The sequence below is a fragment of the Ixodes scapularis genome, unplaced genomic scaffold (assembly GCF_016920785.2).
Source record: "Ixodes scapularis isolate PalLabHiFi unplaced genomic scaffold, ASM1692078v2 PGA_scaffold5__190_contigs__length_132052651, whole genome shotgun sequence".
Classification (NCBI taxonomy): domain Eukaryota; kingdom Metazoa; phylum Arthropoda; class Arachnida; order Ixodida; family Ixodidae; genus Ixodes; species Ixodes scapularis.
This window is the reverse complement of record NW_024609880.1, coordinates 90,775,022-90,797,632: the sequence shown is the minus strand read 5'-3', so window position 1 is coordinate 90,797,632 and position 22,611 is coordinate 90,775,022. Positions and strand designations below refer to the sequence as shown.

The following is a 22,611-nucleotide window of genomic DNA, read 5'->3' as shown; positions in this document are numbered from 1 at the left end:
TTCGTATGCTCCCATTTCATGGGATAGATAAAGAAAGAGAAGAAAACTTTGCTCGATCTAACTAAATAGGGTAATCAGCAAAATACAAATGTAACGAATATGTAACAATACGTTCCATTTTTTTAACTGTAACGGGAACAAGTTACGTTCTCACAAATGGAACTTGTAACGGGAACGCGTTCCAAAAAGCAGAAGGAACGAGGAAAAAGCTTTCGTTCCTGTTTCTTGAGGAACGTGTACAACACTGGAACACACACACCCTATATTTCGCTATGTTTGAGAAAAGCAGATATTATACACCTCCCCCCCCCCCCCCCCCCAAACACCCTCTACCCCACACAGGAGGGCGCCACGCGAGCGCACGACACGAGAGCGCCGACGGCAGAGCAAACGACACGAGAGCACCGCGACAGCAGTGCGAACAACAGGAGCATTAAAAACAAGGGTGTCGTTTTGCACCCTTTTGTCCCATAAAATCCAGACCAAAACATCAGTTCGACGTACAGGGCACCGACTCTGTACGTCGCCCCAACGTTTAGGAGGAGCTTGATAATGTTCCGATGTAACTTCTTAAACAGCTAAGATACGTATCAAATACTCCCGAAAAGAAATATCGAAGTTTTGCAGTCAATAAAAAAAAAACAGTTTTATTTGTCAGTAATACGCACATTCTACTTTAAGAAGTTGTACCACTCGGCTTTGAAGCCGCTGGTGAAAGTTGCTCGTCGATTCGAAGTGAGTGCGTTGTACGTCGTACTGAAGTTTTGGGTGTCTTATGTGAGACAAGGGGTGTAAGAAACTTCTTAGAATGGATGCTTGGGCGCGTTGGATATTCATGTTGTAAGAGAACCGCAAAAGTAAGTCAGCGCGACGTGAGTGACCGTTTTTCTGGCGTGCGTGCATTTTCAGCGTGAGTGAGTTTACTTTCGCGCTTCTCCTACAGTAGGGTGTAAGGATATACCCTTGTATCCTAGACTGAGAGCGCAGCACAGCGAGCGCAGAGACACGAGCGCGTGTGTTATTAGGCAGTTTTGTTAAACAGAGTTTCCACCTCCGCTAGGCCTTCCGCAACGAAGAAGCAGCCACTGCGCCTGCGCGCCGATGGCCTTGACTGTAGAGTTCAGGGCATCCTACCGGGTTGCAGAGAGCCGTTGCGGGACGGCGAAAGCGATTTACGCAAGCTCCCTATTAACACTGTGAACCGAAAGCTCGCGGCCCATAAAATACCGGCAAGGCCGCGAACAATGTTAGCGGCAAGCTATGTATAGGCCATAGGGCGTACAGTTTTCAGATATTACTGCTAGGCGAGAGTGTCACGCGTTGACACTAACTTTATGAGACAAATGCAATATTTAGAGCATGTCATTTTATTTAAAGATATACTACACTACAGGAAAGTTTCTATAATCTCCATGTGCGACTTCACAGAGGTTCTGCTCCTCTTTATTCACAACTGCTACTGTAGACTTCAACCGGAGTACCAGTGCAATACGTTTTAAACTTTTCTTCACAAGCGGTGGGTGGGTCATTTCTTGCAGCCTCGTCCGACAGGAGCATGTCACAACGGTACTCTGAAAAAATTAACGTTTGGTCAGAAAATTTGTCGGTTCTTATTTTATACAATACGTTTTTTTATATGGTCATAATAATAGATTTTCCTGTTTTCCAGACAAACACGATGTTGGGGGAGACAAGAGAAGAAAAAAAAGGCTGTGTACAAACAACTTGATTCGTCCCAAGCCCACAAATATACAGCTGCAGTAGAGCTAGTTGGGAAAGGCAAAATGCTGCACTTAAAAAGAACACACACACACAAATCAAAAGCATTTGCCAGCTTTTACGTAACAAATGAATACTATACACACATTAAAAAACAAACTGGAAATAACATTGCGTTAGAATATAGGGTTAAAAATATGTCACGTATGATGCTTCCTGGTATATTGTTAATTTCAATATTTCTGACGCTATGCTGGTTGAGAATTATCGGTTGAGATGAATTCTTAATACAAAGCGTAGAAGAACCGTTACAGATCAAACACATAAAAATCACTCCCGAAAAAATGTAAACATGTTGCTAGAAAATGTTTAAAATTATCAAAAAAATGTTTTCACGTTATCTTAAAAGGAATAAAATAAATCATCGCAACGCTTTTAGATTAATATTTCAAATCAACGTCTAATAACAACAAATAAATTCGAACTGTAAAATTTAAATAATTTTATTTATTGCGAAATACACTAGTTTTGATGGTCAGGACCTCTGACGTCAATTTTGATCATAAAGTCATAAAAAATTTTCAAAACAAGCTTTCCATCTAAACGTATTCTTAGGCTCCCAGAATTAATGGAAAATTCTTATGTAACACAGAGTTGAAGCGATAATGCTTTTCGTGCGCCTAAAGCTCTGCATAAAAGTAAAAATTGCGATGTAAAGCATCCTGCTAGAAGGTATATCTAACACAAGACCCAGTATTCTCTACACACAATGCCATAAAAAAAAAAAAGAAACGCATCCCAGCACTTTGGCGTATTTGTACGCGTTGTTAATGTGTGACTGACTTAAGTCGAGTCTGACTAGCTTAGTTATTTTCTGATGATGCATTGCAGTCCGCAGACATAACTGCTTTGTAGAGTCTTGGCAGACTGGCTCAGCTTGCGTTTTGTGATCTTATATGCCAAGATTTTGAAAGCTATGCTGCACTCAGCTGATTCACTAAATGTCACCGATGTCATTTTAGTAAAATATTTATTTTTTTTACGTTCCACGCAAAGTTTAAAATACATATGTTAAGTTCTGACACCTTTACAATACATGTTTAATTCGTATTAGCTCTCGTCTCGTTCAGACTTGTAATATATTATTTTATCAATCAATATTTTATATTAATAGTCGTCTCTTTTAGCGTTCGTTTAAATGTTTCAAGATATATCAAGCGCACAAATTTATCTTAGGTTCCTTGGTGCCTATTTTGTCTCATAAAACATATAGTGTAATAATTCATGGGTAGTTTCAAAGATTAAGAGCTGAGGCAAACCATTATAGGAACGATAGAATATAAAGAAATAGTACCAATGCGTGACCAGAGATGTCCGATGGGTGTTTGTTTTTGTAAAATCAACCCCCCCCCCCCCCCCCCACTAAGCTTGCCAACCATATGACACCGTTCTAAACAAGCTACAATAAGAATAACATGTGCATAATTTTACTGCTAAAATATTTTAACTGTAAGCATCAAAAACTTGCTATTATTATTACCCATGTATACTCTCAATCTCTCTCGCGGTGCTCACTGTTTTGTATAATTGGGAATTATTTTTATAAAATATAAAGCTTTCTTCGACTCAAACAATACCGTACATCTGAGGGGAGGGAACAAAATAAACCAACACGCAACCTCTAGATTTCGCTTTATGTTCCTAGGACTTTTTGGTCTAAAGAATAGCGTGAACCTACCGTCCGAATCCTTTTTCATTATTCTTACGATAGAGCATTTCGTGTAATCAGAGTAGAGTAGCGGGTGTCCCAGTCTTCCATCAGCTGGAAAAGTACATGAGTTATTTTTATTATGACCGCTTTTTTGTGTATAACACACAATAAAAAAATTGAAAATAGGCAAAATGTAAGAAGGGCGTTTGATAGGAGCCAGGACGTTCACGAAAGGAAATCCTACTAGAACCGCTGGCAAAGCACACCTATGCTTTCGACATGCAGGTGTTCAACTCAGGGCTTGGCCGCCGGTACCTTTTTAACATATATATTTTTACTCTTTTATCATAATTGGTTCAGTAGCAACCTCGATATTCATAGTAAATCTAAAAAGGTGTCTTGTATAAAATTGTGTAGGTAGGTGAGAGCACCATCAACTTAATTATGTCTACTCGACGGCGAATATAACTTGTCTTGTAAGTGCTTAAAATGACAGGATCCACCTTTATAATAGGTCTGAAAAATATTTCCAGGATCAAACGTTCTAAGATACTAAAAGCTAATATAGGCTCGGTAACTAAAATCTGTTCGCAGGTAAACCCGATTTCCGCATAGTTAGGAAGTTTGTAAATATTGCTTTATATAGACACTTGTGTATGTTGCTGTTACCACGTCAAGGCATTTCGGTACTTTTCTGAGATAATTGCTGGGATAAAATTATATTATCAAAGCGCAAAATTAATCCAAACATTTTTTTTTGTTTTATTCATATGATTATTATGGTCATACCTAAATAATGTTTTCACTTAAATCGAGCACAAGCATCGAGGGCGCTGACGGGGGGGCGGGGGGGGGGGGGGGTATTCCGATGGGAAGAAAAAATATATCGCAGCCCCATTTCCGTAAGAAGTAAATAATACTTTAGAATTGTTGAGATTCCTTACTTTTTTATGTAAAAGTTCTGAAGTGGAGCAAAGTAAACATACTACATTTTGGTTGCTCAATTGTTAAAACCGGTACTGTCGGTTGATATACGTAATTAAAAACGAAAACACACAGTCATTTTTCTTCTATATATATAGCGCATGTCCGTTTAAAAGAACAAGTGTTTTGGCTTATTTACGCAACAAAAACGAAACATCGTAGTTTTGACGTTTTGGCGTTATATTTGTAGCTTTGTATCTAAGGGTTCATTATACATTTTGCTTACTGAATGCTACATGCCAGTAGACATGTGCTATAGACTTGTACTACTTTCATATTTTTTGCGAAATTTGAATAAAATTGTGTTAATAAATAAATTCAGCCATAATTCGAGCCCGGTATGTTAAAAGGCAATTTTTTACTCCTTTATTTTTTATTGTTCCCAAAAATGTTAACCTTCTATGGGCTAAATCAAAGTCCCCAATTTTTGTTGTATTTTCTGTAGAAGTGCTCGAAGCAGATGCACGCAACTGCATCAGGAAGAAAGTATTTTCGAAAGTGTGCTTTTCTGCAAGGTGGAGTAGCCTTAGAGGCAGAATGGTCAGATGTGTTTTGGAGGTGAAGGAGCGACGGAGGGGGACGGTGGAGAGGTCGATGGGGAGGGGGTTACGTGCAAGGGCCACATTATGAAGAAATGCCTGCCCCGACTCCTCTGCTGTTTTGACGTTACTGGCAACGCATATTTTATGATTATTATTATTAGAAGTGTGTCAATATTTGAGTTTGAGTTCGAAAATTCGAATCCAATAGTGATTGCTAAAATAATTCGATTCGTCTTTAGAATTCCTAGTTTTCGAGTTTTCGAATAATTCGATAAATTGTATATAAATGCTGCTGGCAAGCAGTTTTGGTTTCTTCTGGCTGTTCGTATGATAAAATAGTCCTCGCAGGCATGTGTGTGATCTAAATAAAGCCTGGGTTCATAAGCCTTGACTGACAAGTCATTTCTGAAGAATGCCGTTCGTTTCTTGTGTTGTTCGAACGAAGGAGTCACGCCTCCGGCTTCTTGTGTGCACTTGAGAAAAACCCGTAACCACGCAAGTCACCATTTTGAATTAAAACATTTAGCTAAATCTTTAGCCAGCTCTGTGGACCATATATCTACACGCAGCAGCGAACTTTAAATCGGCATCTTCCAGTAATTTGTCGCGCTCCGCGGCGTCGAGTGAGAAACGCAAAGAGAAACTTCGCTTAACCGTACACCCTGCTGCAGCAAATTCTGCGAGCCATCGGTGACAATCCAAAGGCCGTGTGAGTTCCCCGTGACCTTCGAGAGGAAGCGCCGTGACGTGCGCAAAGTGTAAACCACGTGTTAAGTTCCCAGAGCCGGATTAGCTGGAATGGCTAGTAGCGTCCTCTTCGGCCGGACGTAAGGTGAAACTGATTATTGGGCTTCGTTTCGCTATACGTCGCGCGATTAAAAACGTTCAGTAATATCAGTTCCTTTATTCCGCACGTTGCGCATTCATACGTGGATGGGTGGGCACATCCGTCAGCTGAGTCTTGAGCTTGTCGTGTGATGACCGATTCACATGATGAGATTTTACTCGTAAATTCGCACTATACAACGCCGCCTGTGCGGCAAAAAAAGTATGGTTTAAGATGCGGTGACCAACGTGGCAGCTGCTAAATCGCGAGCGTAGTCGCACCATGTTAATTGGACTTAAGTATGGTCACTACCACTGTTTTTATTCGTCCTACCCCTCGACGTTCTTTGTTACTCTAAAAAAAAAAAACAAAAAAAAAATCTAGGGCTTCTTTTCATCTGTGCCCTTTTCTTAAATGCGATGCATTTTCGTTCTTCAACCTACCCCGGGAACTTTTTATCCATAACACGAAACACATGAGCATCCGCGAGCTAGCAATAAATCGACAAATTGAGAACAAGGAACATAAAACCGAACGTCCTTCAAGGGAACTTTAGTCCAGGAACTCAAGATTTAGAGCACGACGCTCAACCATCGTATAAAGGATGACACTTGTGAAGCGATACTTTTCATGAGCTATTATTGTTCCCTTTATATCGGGCGCATGCACGGATCTGAAGGCGAGGCGCTCACTGGATGTGCCGCAGTCTTCTGAATGCTTTGAAGGAGGGAGCCGCTGGCTGAACAGACGCGGCCGATGACGTGTAGTGTATGACCATATTTCTCGAATGCATATCTACGGACATTTGATAATTAGTTTCCTCTTATCAAGTTCGTCGCAAATTAATCTGCGGAATATAGCCTTCGTAGTAGGCAGGCAAAGCTATCGCAATTTTGCGTAGTCGTTACCTGAACACCACAGAAAGACAGACCCGTTTTTAGGCCTGTGGACATTCCGAATTCATTTTAGTATTCGTATTCTATTCGACATTCTACTTTCTGGCTTCTATTTTACACTATTCGATTCGAGTTAGAATTTGACCATTCGCACACTCCTGATTATTATTTACTAAGTGTAACTGAGTCAAGGTTCCTATGGCTGTATCTCAGTTTAGCATATATAATATTTATGCATTCCCCATCTTTATTTGTGCTTTCTGCGTGTCCTGTTCCTTCCTTCCCGAAGAGTCTATAGATTCGATCCCGAAGGCTGATAAAACCCATTAGTCGAGATATACAACCTGTACACCTGGTGTTGTCGCTAGCATTCCGGTCCCCTATAGCTGCTCGACCATCTTGCATTCGAACTTACTTGTGTCCAGTTTTAACAATGTCTGGCGTTCATAGGCCTTGCTAGAGTCTCCGTACAATGATAAACATAAAAATATATATCATAATGAATGTTTCCCTCTATGAAGACCTTCAACGCGCATCTTTTGAGGTCAGCTTTGCTAAAGGCTCAGGGAGATTAGTTCTTGATTTGTGATTTTACCTTTAGGAGAGCTCGAAGATGAATACGAAAATTGGTACAATACACGCAGGCACATATATTGCTACAGCTCATCTTCATTAATTTTACGCAGAGTGAATAAAATGTTGTAATGTCCGTTTTGGCTTGAAGAAACATCCCGTAGGTCTCCAAAGTAGACCTTATCATGTATATTTTTACTATAACTTTCTTCTAGCAATTCTTAATTACTTTCGCGTCATGTTTCATGTTTGAACTTCGAATAAAACAGTGAAAATCGTTGAATGTAAAAAAAAAGCAGGCAAGTTTGTGAGTTAAGTCCATAATCAAAATCTCGAGATTAAGAATACATATTAAAAACCCTACAACCATACATACCGTCTCAGTTGACTTTTGAGACTGTGTGTGGATGTCAGTTTTTTTTTTTTTTTTTAGATTTATATTTTGTTTTAGTTTTTCAATTTGGCACCAAGATCATCTTGTAGTACTGACTGGCCAAGTTTTATAACTAGACGCTAATTTGTGATATTTCTACCAATGGTAAAAATATCACAAATTACTTGCACCAAAATGAGTCTGTAGTTGCATTCATTTCCACAGCAGGTATTTAGGCATCGGGAATTACTCGCGAATCACCATAGCGCCGACAGATCTTAGTATATAAAGCTGACATCTCTCACGGTAAAAACGACTTAAAAAATTCTTGACGCACCGCATGCGAAGTAAGATCATTAAGCAGGAGAATTTCAGTTTTTGGTTTTGTCTAATAGGTAATAGTTAATTTCCAAAAAAAAATATTTACACTGAATCCCAGTAGTACTTTGGCCTTCATTCTTTCCAGCTCCGAGTTTTTTTTTTTTTTTTTTTTTTTCTATTCGACGACAGAAATTTTTGTAGAGGCGAGAGCCTAGGCATCACCAATAATTCCTTGCTTAACGCCCCTGAGCTTATCATTCTGGGAGACCGCACTTTGGAACAAACATCAGCTCAACTTACTGGCACAGCACGCGTGACGTTTTCAGCCAGGCATGCGAATCAATTCTGCTTAAAACCACGTTAGCATCTCAAATTGCAACAGCTCTGTGAGAAGGCAATGTTCATGTTAGTAGATTCACTCGAAGGGGCTTGTTTACAGTTCGAAAATGATATTTTCGATTTATCCTTATTTGTGTGTCGACCATTGCAACGAGACTAAAACAAACCACCGAACGACCGTCATCGATTAAACTGGACAGAAACAATCTAGAACATAAAAGGCTCGAGCAGAGGACTGGAATTTTTACTTCAACACAAAGAATGCCGGTTGCAGGTCAGGCTGCAAAAATATGCCGCTTGTCTTTAATGTTCTAACTACCCCCCCCCCCCCCCCCCCCCCCCCGGGAGGAAAAAAAATCGCGGCCAAAAAAGATAGATAAATAACATGTGTAGTCACTGGCGTCGGAACAGGGGCGGCAGGGGCAGACTTTTTGTTTTGATGGGGACACGCCCACAAAACGTGCCCTCTCCCCTTTCCACCAATATACCGCCACTCTCCGTCACCCATTCATTTCCCGAACACTTCTGAACCCCATGCGGTTTGCATTTTAAGGCTGAAAACATTGCAGTAATTCCAACTTTCGAAGCTACACTTTATTCGATTCAGGTGCGTACATCTGCGTGTGGGCACTTCTACAGAAAATACAATAAGGGAGAAATTTGACTAAACCTATAGAAAGGTAACAGTATTGGGAACAATAAGAAAAGGGAGAAATAAAATTGCCTCGTTTTATAAAGAGGGCTCCAACCAGGGCTACATTTATTTGTTAACGAAATAAAGAACCATGTAAATAATTTTTATAAAAATGACAAACTAAAGCGGTACAAACGATGTCGCATGTATAGGCCTACAATATAGTATTAAGTAAGCAGAATGTGTCATGAGTCCTAAAAGACAAGGAACCAAGAATGTCACCAAAACGTCAAAGGTGCGATGTTTTACATTATTTTATTTCTAGAATTAAATAGGCCAAAGCAGATTAGTTCAAAGGAAGTGGAAATTACGCGATGTGTTTTCGTTTTTCCTATGTATCACAAGCGACAGAACAACTAGGTAAAAAAATCTAGCAGCAAGAATGTAACGTTTCACCGTACTCCACTTCCAACTGTTTGTTTTAAAAAATGCATTTTCTAACAAAATTTAAGGTGTGACATCGTTTATTACGAAAATGCGCCTAAAATAAATTTTATTGAGGCAAATAAATATATTACCGCCTAGAAGAACCAAAAAGAAACGCTTTTCCGTACATCTAGAAGATTCGAGTATAGTCTTACCCCTTGCATAAAGGTTAGTGAGGCCACCACGACCTTGCCGAGTCAGTCTCGTCCTAGCACACCCTCGATTATTCTAGTTCGATTATCTGAGATACCGAGTAGAACAAAAAAGGAGCCGAGCCTAATCTTGCCGGCTCATTCTCATTCTTTCTCTGGCAGGTCTCGTTCCAGCCAGCTGTCACGCCGACGCTGCGACGTTCGCTGTTTCTGTTTTGGCGCTCATCTTTCTTTTGTTTCTGGCACAAGTTCGCCGAATAAATCTTTATTTTCGATTTACGCTCGCCAAGCAGCGGTTCCAACCGCGAGAATATCCAATCCGACACGCGTGTTCGATTTCAAAGAAACCAACGTATAGTAGTCTCGCCATCCTTGCAAGGTTCAAATGCTTATGTGATGTAACAATTGATGTTCATACATAGGTAAGTTTTATTTAATTAGTACGTTTAGAATAACCTGTCCAATGTATTGATATCCGTTTCACTAATTTGATGATGGTTCTTTACTACGGATTTTTGCAAGCTTTTTATGATATCTACAGATGCTTGCTCTGATTACGTAGCGGCAACATCACCATACAATTCTCGCAGAGGATTTTCGTGAGTTGCCTTCCTAAATATTTTGTGATCTTCACTACAAATAATTACTTACAGTTAAATTTATAATAAATCAACCATACCACTTTGTCTGGTAAACTTGAGCACATTCGGTGCTGGGTGTTGGCCAGTGGTTTCCAAAAACATTGTTTGATTTTTTGATATCCACCTGTTATCGAAGAAAAATATTTAGAATAAAATACGGCAGCCTCGAGCATTTCGATAACCGCCCAGTAGAAAGGACTAATATAGTGACTGCGTTACAAAAAGATTAGCTTGATCATGCTGCAAACACCCACTGAGATAGAACGTGTTGAGGTACCAAACACACGAAGTGCGTGGGTTGCGCGTGTCGTATCTGTTGGATGAGGAGCTCGCTGATGTTCTGCAGGGCTAATGCAAGCACACACTCAATGTGTATGTTAGCTCAAAACGTGTTTTGTGTCTTAGTTTTTGTCAGCACGCTCAACCTAGTCTAAATTTTGATAGAAATGAGCGTACGAGCATTCTTTCTTAAACAGAAGATACAACAAAGACAACTTTTGCGCTAGAAGCCTAGCGCATTTTTTCTCGCGTCCTAAACTGTGCAGCTGTCACTCCATTGTTACTGTACGATTACTTTCCACACGACCATTTTAAAAATGTAAATATATTTACAAGATTAAAAGTATTTTCGGTTGCAGGGTATACTAATTTTTACTGCTCGAAATAGAGCCTTTTTTAAAGGTCCGCAAGCAACAGTGGCGTTCGCCATTTCTTGGGTACGAAGCGTGTGGTTAGATCCGAGTCCTCGCTGAACATTGAGGTAACCCTCGTGCCTAATACAGGCTGAGAGTATGTACCTGCCCAAACAATGGCGGACTCGCATAATTGACGCAGCAGCTACTAGATGGCGCGCACATTTGAAAAGGATCTATTCAGTTATGAAACAATCTTTCAGAGAGTTGCATTCCTAACTGCCCCACTATCTATTTCTTTTTTCTAGTTTCAAAAATATTGAATGTTTTTTTCCCATCTATTTACACCTAGGGATGCTCATATATACAAGTCCGATATATTGTCTTTTTTTTTAATTTGTTATACCATTATTTTCACTTGACGCTTCCTAGTAAGATAGCTTTTGTGAAATGTCTTGGCGTATTGCTAAATAACATGAAACAAAAATCAAGATATATTGCTTACATGGATCCAAATTTAGCTCCCAGTTCTAAGGTGTATTCATTTTCCTTCACCTTGCCATGGATTTGTGCATATTCACATGTTGATTCTCCCATCTTTGTCGTCACTGTGTATGTTCGTTTCTTGACCCAGTGTCTTCCAGGTAATTCAACAATCTAAAATATACCAGCAACATCCTATATCAAAATTCTACACATATATGACTGAAAATTAATCATGGCACTGAGAGAATAACTTAGCTGGTACTAACTCAGGCTACCGAAAAAAAAACAAAAAAATTTCGGTTCTCCAGCTTTTACCGAGGACTCATTCGTGCTAATATTATTTGATTTCTATCTGCAATCGCACCAACAAGCAGCTATCATATTCAAGACTGAGGTCAAACTAATTTAACAGTGCTTCTATTTCAGATATTCTGGAAATACAAACCTGTATGTCGCGCGTTGCTTTTCGCATTATTTACACAATTGTGTTGTTACGGTTAGGTTCCTCAAAAAATACACGTAAGTCGTGTGCTCCAAACGCGATGTCAAACACTGTCTAAATCTTTGGGTTATTATCTGCGCAAGTTTCCCATATTTGTTTCTATTATTCAAAGACCTGGGGCCAAAATCTACTCAAGGAGACTGAGCGGGACGGAGGAACCCGGACATCGCAGCCAGCTGCGATTCTCCAGCTCCTCACTGCTAAACGATCGCACTAGACGACAGCTGTCCTTGTCAATTGTTTCCGGTTGGTCCTGCCGTGTAAATTAGGACCTCTGCTGGATTGCACTTAGGATTAAAGGTTCAATAAACCACGCATATTCAGGTCGTATTAAATGTTTTCTTTACAGAAAGAAGCTGAACTTGTGAATGACAGGCCAAATGTCTCACAGGAAAGCAACCACCCACTGCTCGAATCCTACATTTTGCGCTCCGGGAGACGAAATGAAACATTGACGCAACGGAGTTATGCATGGAAACACGTGTTTTCCCATTGTTTGTTCCTGAACGACTAAAAGACGACACGTCTAGAAAAAATAACCCATATGAAGATAAAAAAATGAAAATTTAAATTTTATAAATTTCTAATGAAAAAGAAGCAACAACACAAGAAAGAAACATTATGTATAACAAGAATTAGCTTAAACGTTCATTCAGATATCAACGAAAAAAACGCAAATATTTTTATTCACTTGCAAAGTCACAAAAGCAGCCTTTTTGTATTCGGTTTTTAGGTTCGGCAGAAATTAAAACAGACGTACGTTCCGAATGTAACATTTTAAATGTATAAAAACATCCGTTTTGTCTCTAATTTAAAATTTATTACCTGAGACAATATATTAGAGCGCGTTTATGACAGTATATATATTACACTCCTGAAATAAAGTATAGGTTCGGCTGTAATGCACTAAGTGATGACAAGAGAGATTGTTCTTCAGTTGGAGATGCCGTTAAATAGCACGTTTTTTTGCGTTAATCTCATTAGAATGTTATTTCGAGGTATTATTTAGCTTAACATCTCCCGGAAAAATCTTTTTTTTTTATGATATGTCTAGTGTGCCACTAGCGAGAAGACGAATATAATTGTCAAAAATATACAGTTGCTGTATTTTGATTAGAGTAGTTTTTGGATCATCTTCTCGCAGGGGGAAACGCTAGTGGTTTCCGCGTAATCTTCAAAGTGAACACTAATATAAAGGCAAGAAACCACGAAAAATAATTTGAAATAACTGTGAGATTCATTCTGAAACGACTTTTCAAGTTATTATTGAACGATCAGGGATCGCAGTATTTATACTTCAAGTAAAAACAGTAACTGAGGTGCTGAAGCCTATTGCAAGTGAACAAAATTCACAAAAATTCAAACGTCATATTTCGTTAAGACAAAACTTATTTCAATTGGCTAGTTGAAAGCCAAGGCACGATGCGTTTTTTATTTTTTTTTATTTACTATTGCATGTTTTCTCTTTGGCACTATAAGCGTGTGTCATTCTGAACATCTGTTTCCAGCAAGCTGCGTGCGATTTTCCCCCGCCAGGTGAACGACTAACCTAAGCACACTGTTAGTAATTAAGTGTTTAGAGCCCTCTCAGCTCTAGCGCGCAACCTCTAAAGAACATGGTATGTAGAAATATAACGCAAGTAAGGGTCCCGATGTGCACCTTTCCCTGAAAGAGGTGCTCGTGGCGTTTTTTTTGTCGTGTCAGTATGTTATTTTTTCGCACTTTGAGCAACACCAAGACGACTTTGAGTTCACTTCCTATCGAAAAATAACATTTCATGGATCTATTAAAAACAGGATGTTTTTTCACAGAGAGTTGTATTTATAGGGGTGGCTCCTGTGAGATTGATCGAGACGCTGCAGAAGAGTGTAAAAAAAAATGTTAACAAAGCCGCTACTGTTAACGAACTTACGTGTCGCCAAATGTAACTAAACATAGTAAGTCTCTAATGGTCAAAATGAATTATCAGAATAAGTAACTGCAAGGATACATATACACGCGTGCATACGCAGAACACATTGTCTCCTCTTTTCATCTTTAAGATTGACACATTTCAATTTTGATAAAGTATTTTAAACTCCTGTCTACCATATTACAATTATCTAGTTAAACAAAAAGCCTCGAGACTATGTGGCATGGTGTGAATAAAACAAAAACGTTGAGCCTTTCCACTCTCGTGAAGAAGGAAGACCAGCGGAGCTGTATTCTATACACCGTGTGCTTCTTCGTCGTCGTCTGTTTTTCGCGCTGTTTCCTACGATGAATTCCCACCAACGCGCCAAACTATCCATTCTTCGATTATAACTGGAAAGGTTGGTGCCGTCTACGAGCGACGGCGGAAACCATACTGGTTATGTGCTTGCCGCCGTCGCTTATAGATGGCGGTAGCTGTCCCGGTAGGTTTGTGTCGACATACACGGACACGATCCTGGGGACACGATCCTGGTTATCGAACACGATGCTGGTTATCCTAACGATCTTTTTGTCGCCTGCACGTGGGAAACCTAGCACGAATAACACCTGAGCACTCCTTTCGCCCAGGTCGACGACTATACATTGGTTATCAACCAAAGAAATGCCCCTTCGGCCTGCCGACCATCGAATTCCCTGGGCATATGGCAACACCGCAACTCATCAAGCCCTTAGATACGAAAGTTACAGCTATCAGAGACTTTCCACACTCAACATCTCTGAAGAAAGTTCATAATTTTTTTGGGCTTCCAAATTCGTTCGCTATTTCTTACCGAGTTGTGCACGACTGATAAAAATATTTACTGATCTACTGGCCACCAATCAACAATATTTAGCGCCTTTTCTGTAAAACAAAAATGCAGTGTCTGTTTTTTCAGCGAAAAAGTCGCCAGCTGACTCTGCAATGCTTCTTCCTCTGATTACGGACGCAGAACTGCGACTCGTCGGCGATGCGTGAATGGTAGCTCTCGGTGTTGTTCTTTATCAGAACGTGAATGGCTGGCAGCCAATCAAATTTTCACGCACAAACTGAAGAATCCAGAACAAAGGCACAGTACCATTGCGCGTGAACTTTTGGCTGTGTACCTTGCCGTCAAAGACCTCAGCCACTTCCTCGAAGGAGAGAATTTGACGCTCGCATTCCAACAGGACCGCAGCGGCAACAAATCACGTGAGATCCGGAAACTCGGTTTCATACCAAAGTATACTTTGGTTCCCCGTCATATCAGCGGCCATGAAAACACTGCTGTGAATGCACTATATCTCGTCGGTGCTATTTCATAACAGATCCAGTGGACCAAAAAGAACTGGCAACCGCGAAGTGTGACGTTCCTGAGCTGCAACGCTTGATCGCCTCTCCTGGATCGCTGAACTTCCCCAACGTTCCCTCACAGTTTTCTCCGGTAACGACTAGCTGCGAAGCTTCAACTGCGTGTCACGCCCATTCGAACCACTAGCGTTTCATATCGCTATTTTTTATCATCTCTAAGACAAGTGTAACCATGGTATCCCAGCATCACAGAAGTTAGGAACTGCTTATTTCTTCTAGTCGATAATGAACATGGACGTCCATCGCTGGGCGCGAACGTGCATTCAATGCCGACGCGTCGGTATCACGAGACACACAATCATCCCCTGTGACCTTTTCGCCCACCACTCCAGCTTCACGCACGTCCACATCGATCTAATGGGTACCTTTCATCATCACGGGTAGCACAGTATTTGATGACGTGTGTGGACAGATTCACGAGATTGCCTGACGCAATCCCCGTCCCTGACATGGCAACAGAGACAGTCGCCGCAGCCTTCATAGACAAGTGGCTTTCCAGTTTCAGCTGCCCTGCTGCGGTCAGCACCGACAGGGGAAAGCAATTGCAACCGACCCTATTTCCATTTTCATCCCCATCTTGGGCGTCCGACATATCCACGTCACCGCCCATAATCAGTCGACCTTCGGCATGGTGTAACAGCTTCACCACCAGTTGAAAGCCACTCTCGCCATCTACAATCCTGCTACCATTGGGCCCACCACCTTTCCATTGTTCGCCTAGGCCTTCGCCCGGTGCTCAAGGCAGGTCTTAGCTGTTCTCCAGCCGAGTTAGTCTATGGTGCACCACTGTTTCTACATGGCCTATTATTTTCTTCCCCTACCCCCGAGTCAAGAAAGACCCCATGGCTACATCCACGGCCTTCTACGAACTTTTTGTCTCCTCTGGCCTGTTCTTCCACCTGAACGGAGCAGTCCTTAATTAGCCAAGGCCTCGAGACGTGCTCTCATGTTTTCTTGCGACACAAGATTCGTCGGTCACTGGTACCGGCCTACGAATAACCGTTTCGAGTACTTGATCGCTAAGCCAAGACGTTCACACAGGACATCAATTAACGGCCCTAATGACGTAGTTGCAAATGACCGGATCAAACCGGTGTAATAACAACAGACTATCCTTGAAATGACAGTGAGTGTGCAGGAGAGCTGGTGATAGCTAATCATGTCCTAGAACACCAGAGACCTCAGGCTGTGAGTGTCGCCTGCTCAGAAGCATAGGAAGGTAATAAATAGAAACGGTTACTACCATTGGTGACTAAGCATCATCTTGAATATTTCATGTCTGTGCGTGCGCTTGACCTCTTTGGTGTCATGTCTGTTCTCTCCATTTGGAACTGTTTTCAACAAAGGAGATTTCTGCGTAGAGTGTGGTTGGGAAGAGCTTCGTGGGTATATATCGGATAATTGAGAAATAAACCAGTTTGCTGAGCTTAAGACGTCCCTTTTTATGTCTGTCCCTTCTACTAAAAAGTTTCCAATTTCTTCCTACACAGACTATCCTTGTTCCAACGTCAACCCCTCCTGCCTTGTCAGCACCGTCAGTGCGGGCATCTCTATCAAAATGCGTTACAGTGACTCTCCTAGGACCTGCGGCTTTACAGGGGTGAGCTTAATGGCGATACTCACAGCCAGCTCAGGCTGTGAGTGTCGTCTGCTCGGAACAATAAGAAGGTAATAAACACAAAATGTTACTACTGTTGGTGATTAAGCATGATCTTGAATATTTTATGTCAGAAAGTAATAGTGAATAACGAACCTCTCTTGCATTTTGATGTGGAAAGTTTTTCGGGTCGTCCTCTGGTAGTGGAGTTGCCTCACCTGTATCTTGAGAGTAACTACAAATTGAAAGACAGAAAACAACGAGAAGCGACAGCAAATACATTTTCAAATTCAGCCTGAAATAATATTTTCAGATGAGCTGCTACGACAGTGGGTTCCAGTATTTATACTTCAACAAAAACAATTGCTTAGATGCTCAAACCAATCACAAGTGAGAAAATGCGCAGGTGGAATAAAAACGGCTTTTAATTTTGTTTTTGTTTATGTCAACACTTACTTCAATTGGCTAGTTGAGAAAAAAAGGAGGCGTTCCATTCATTTTGGGAGAGAGAAAAAATTTAATTACACCGCTCATGCCCCTGCAGTTCGATTCACTTTGACGTCACGGCAGCTGTGGCCGTCTCCAGTTTCTGACGCGCGCGTTATGTTAGACCTGCGGCTTCTGAAAGCTGCATATGACTCAGCGCCTTCAAAAAGATCCATGATACTGAGTGTAATATTCCCATTGTCCGCCTCTAAGAATGCTCGAATCTTTATATGGTCAGAATACCTCAAGACGCAATTTTAATTTGTCGAGCATCTTATGTAACATTTGATCCAGCAAGATCTTTCTTGTGACTTTAGTGTACTGAAGGCGCAATCGTGGAGTGCGGGAAAGCATCTCCAAATGCCCCTTTGCGAACCCATGACTTCGTCGCCTCTACGCAGAAGCCTCCTCGATCAGGATTATGCTTATGTCTCTGTCACGCCTTTTATTAGTAAAGCTAGTGGCGCTTCGGGCTAAGCCTATAACGGTGTTATGTTTCGCATGCACGTAACAGCGGCGCAGAGTTCTTTTCCAAAGCAGGAAATGTCAATTTAGATCTTGGAGAATGGTGCCACAGTGCGATCGTGCAATGGGAGAGTTTCGCGGCACAGTGGGGCCGCGAGTACTATCGGTCCGTCCTGGCTGTCGTTTGCGCGTTTGCTCCCTCGTGTGGATGCGCTTGGGGGAAGGACGAAACGCGGATATGATCAATCCGTCTGCGAATCAGTCTGTCATGTGAATCCGCCATCAATGAAAAGTGCTATCTATTTTGAGCTTAAGAAAATAATTGCGCAGCACCATTTTGTGGGAGGGCTAACCCCGCCAAAAACCCCTTGATGTGTTTGGGTTAGTTCCATAACTGGCGTCAAGGTGCCAGCGCACGAGTCCCGTGCAGCACTTAGAAGCAGATGGTAGTGTAGCCCTGAAACTAGAGACACTTGAAAACAAATGCCAGCACGAAACTGAGTCTTGGCATGTGTCTCTCGCGTTCACACAATTGTGGCTGTCGGCAGTAGCGAAAATGTGAAGCGTGAATTTTATCGAGGGCGCTGTCCTTACCGACTTTCAGACTACTGAGTAAACTCTTGGTTCAGGTGAAATACGACCACGCGATTTGTCACTTTGCTTATGTACTGAAAGGAAAGCTAAGGAGGAAGTAATTGGAAAATCAGTTCATGGTCTCTTCGACAACGTTGTTTAAAAGAGCTTTTTTTCGTTTCTTTGTCAACACGCAATGCGCTTTTTTCCACCTTCACAATAAAGTACTGCCAAAACGTTAGTAAATAACCGCGGCACATAGAGCATTTTGTATAAAAGTTAAAACCCTTTACAACTCCCTGTAACGCCGAATTGGAGCGCAGCTCCTGAGGAGGAGGAGGGAAGGGTACTGAGGGGAGGGTAGACCCCGTCTTCTCATCCTTCTCCCCCCTCATTCTTTAATATGCTCCGGGGGGGTTACCTGACCTCGGGGGGAGGGGGTCACGTGACCTCAGGGGGGAAGGGGGTGTGAGGTGACTTCGGGGGGAGGGGGTCACGTGACCTCAGAGAGGGGGCCACGTGACCTTGGGGGGTCACGTGGGGGACACCTGGGGGGTCATGTGATCTTAAAGTGACCTTGGGAGGGGTCACGTGACCTTGTTGAGTCACGTGACCTTGGGGTGACCTTGGGAGGGGTCTTGCAGAAGGGTTTGGATTTGGGCGAGTTGGTAGAACATGGAGGGGTCACGTGACCTTGGGTAGACCTTTGGGTGACCTTGGTTACGCCGACGCCGACGCCGCTCAAGCCGGAAACGGGCGCCTAAGAGCTGCGCTCTAAAAAGTCTGTGACCCAGTCGAAAAAGAACTCTTCATACCCTTCGCATTCCACATCATCAGTACACACCCTACTTCTAAAGGCGCTTGTCACGCTATGTTGTGAGTAGTTTCAAAGGACGACAATCGAACTTGAATCCGACCTCCCGCAGTGGAAGCAAACTGGGTGCAAATACAAGGACCAGCCCGATAGCGGGTACCTTTAGCAGTCATGGATTCCTCAAAACACACCGCCTAGCTTGGTGGTATCAAGCCGCCACCCGATTTCCAGAACTCAAATCTTGTCCTCCGATCTACGAATTAAAGCTCCCTCATACACTAGCCAAGTGCCTCACTCGGCCCCCGCTGCCTCCGGTTGGACCTTGGCCTCTGCGTGCGTCCCCACAATGACTGCTCGCTCAGTGACAGGTCGGTCCGAGACTTCCTTGGAAGAGCTCGAGAGTCATCTAAGGATCGGAGCCTGCGTGCGATAAGGAGCCACACGTTCGCTTTCACACTGCCTGCACTCCAAAGAACCACAGCCTGCACTCCAAAATAAGGGACTGAGAAATTAAAACTATTGTGCGAGCACTCGAAAATCAGGCTCAAATCCACAGCTAGCCCCATGGGCGCCCCGGCACGTGGGACACTCTTTCTTTTTTTTAAACGTTTTGCGATGTTTGTTTGTTTATGCACAAATGCGCCCGAAAGTTTGTAACTTGCTTTGTTTTTGCGTTTTGTTACGATGGCGATGGCGAGCCGGCGGTGCTCGCTGGTTCTGACCGTTCGGACCGTTCCGACCGTTCAGAGTCCGACCAAAATTATTTGATGCAACGCGAATGTGCGTGCGTTAGTCTACTTAAATTCAAACATTGAAACACACACCAAAACAAAAAAAGAATGTTTTAACATTTATAAAAGTATTTCTAAATAAAACGTAAAACGCCACTGTGTACTAAACGGAAGGTTGGCTACGCTTAATTTTAACATGGCGGTGACCGCTATTGTCCCGTGTACCGTGCTCGACCTGTTTATTGTGCATTGGTTGTCCTGTTCTCCGTCTTCTGCGATCTGAATGAACCAGAAGCATGCTGTCTAGGTACTGTATGCCCACCGGCAAGAATATCAAGGCTTCTTGGAAGCAAGGCCCTCAATAAGGTTGTTCGGACCCTGGCTTGGAGGTCGTCAGCACCCACGAACAGCGTCCGCGAGCCTGACGTCGTTTGCTTGGTTGCTCCACTTTTCCGCCGACGGATCCCCCAACCTGTCCTCAGTTCTACATGGCCTCTCTACGACAACGCGGCGTCTCTGGAGTGCGATTACTACGATAAATGGCTCTTAACATCAGTAGCCCTACTCCAATGATGAGTTATTCGGTGTCAACGCTCTTACTTTCAGAATGTCCTGACTCTCGCAATAATCATTATACAGGCGACGCTTCAAGATGCGAGTCTTATGCGTTGTTTGAACTCGCAGCGTGGTTGTCAAAGTGGAGACTTACTTCCGAGTAAGCTGCTGCACCTTCACTCACTTCCCGAGACGCATCCTACGACACTTCTAGCGGTATGTAAAACCTGGAGGCAGGTTTCGGTTTATGGCGGTCTCTTTGTTGACTGATACAGTGGATCAAACCGTTTAAAGAAAGGGTCGTGCTAAGAACTGTACAGGCGTGCTGGTCGTGCTAGCTTTTTGATTACTATTTAGGCGACGCCATAACCTGGAGTTGGAACCTCCCACAAGCATGGCAAGGTGATGGTATGCTGTGAGTACTGCCCGGCTGCCATGAATGCTGAGTCCTACGACTTGCCCAGCGAGCCACTGGTGCTCATTAACACTAAAATTAGTTAAATATGTGCAAACTAAAAGTCTTCAAAAATGGTTGCTCAGAGTGCAGTATATGTCATTCGAACATTTCCAATTGCCCAAGTGCTCGACAGTTCAAAGGGACTGTGTGGTCAGTCCAATTGTTCTCAACATGTTTACTAATCGTAATAATGACACTCTGGAGTCGACTCCACTGCTGTTACAGACGACCTGATGCTGGTGCCGCTTATCATGTGAGCCCAGAGACCACGGGGGTTTGCAGAACAACATCGACTAACAACCACATACGCTTCTTTACACAGCCTGTCGGCAGTTTTGTATGAAATTTGTGGAACGGTGAGTTTTGTACCTTGCGTCAAACTCAGTCAAGTCAAAACATGTGTCTGTTTGCGTTACCTCGGAGGCGTATTCGCCGACCACGGCCGAACCCCGCACCCCTCGGGAGCTCCTCGGGGTGGCAATCGTTGAGCTTATCAACCGGTGTCAACCATGAGTCGAAGCAATGAGAAAAATAGATCGGAGACACTTCGCAAACATTACTATACGAATTACTTTGAAGAACTCAATCTAGTCAAAAAGACACCAAGCCTGCGAACACACAAAATACGTAGAAAAGACTCCCTCGGCGATGGCAATCGTTGCGCCGCTCTTGCCCAACAAAGTAGACAAAGAAAGGCGAAAAAGAAGCTCGGGCTCCTTACAATTGTGGTTTCAGAGTAAAAAGAAAGCAGAAAAATAACAAAGAACCTCATGAAAAAAATTAAAAAATAAATCGTCCTTTTATTCGCTCAAGCAACAGCAGCGAAATGCCTTTTTTGACGAAAGTGAGGACAACGGCATTTCGAGGCATGCGCCCGGCGGCTCGAAGCAAACAAAACGCTCGTAAGCAAAAAAAAAAAAAAAAAGCCAAACTTAAAACACAAAAGAACATCTACGTGTTGTTGAGGGTGTGTTGTTTTACGGCTACAACAGGCAGCAAAATTCGAACGTACCACCAGACGCGATCGAGAAGGCGAAGTCCAAGTTCGACAATTCGTGCCTTTTTTCATATCAATTCGATTTTTTTTCAATTTTAAAGATCAACAAGCTCGAATTAATAAAGCAATCAACTCCCTTGTCATTGTGATTCTCAGAACCAAAATAGAGATTACCATCTCTGCTCCGAATATCATGTCAAATTTTTTCTGCGATGTGGCGTTATTCTGCCAGCTACGCTGCCATAGGCAGTGGCTGTAGTACCAACGACAACAACACTTTGACGAGCAGTCAAAGCACCGCAGTGCACTGTTGTATTGCTTTATTTCATGTTTTTGCTCCTAGTCATAAGTTGCACTAAAATTGTGATATATTGTGAAATTGTTTTATATATAATATGGCCTTTTGTAATCTCAATCTTCATCACAAAAAACAATCTATGATCTGTATTTTGTGTATTTGTAGTGACGCCTGCACTGTTGCAGAATTAACTGTATAATACGTACAAAGAAATGATTTGTTAGGTTGTTGAATTTGTGTGCCTATTTCTTCAACTAGAGATAAATAAAAAAAAATTGCGCAAAACTGTCTAACTGTGTGCGCTCAATCGTGGCCAAAAATCGCTGATTCTGTCGGCGGGATCCGTGTCCTAGCTCTTACATTCTTTGCACCCCAAGCTTTCTTTACTTTGCTTTTAACAGGCTCCGATATACACACCTAAAGAACACTTGAGTGAACACTTCTTTGAGCTCCCTTGAAGTTTGTTGAAATCTTTATACGAATTAAATTCTCATATCTGTTTTTACAGTATAATCCTTT

General features: G+C 42.2%; 1 pseudogene; it reads right to left on the bottom strand.

Moving 5' to 3' along the window:
- Positions 1-1,443: 1,443 nt before the first annotated feature.
- LOC120843590 lies at positions 1,444-16,998 on the bottom strand (annotated as a pseudogene).
- Positions 16,999-22,611: the final 5,613 nt, after the last annotated feature.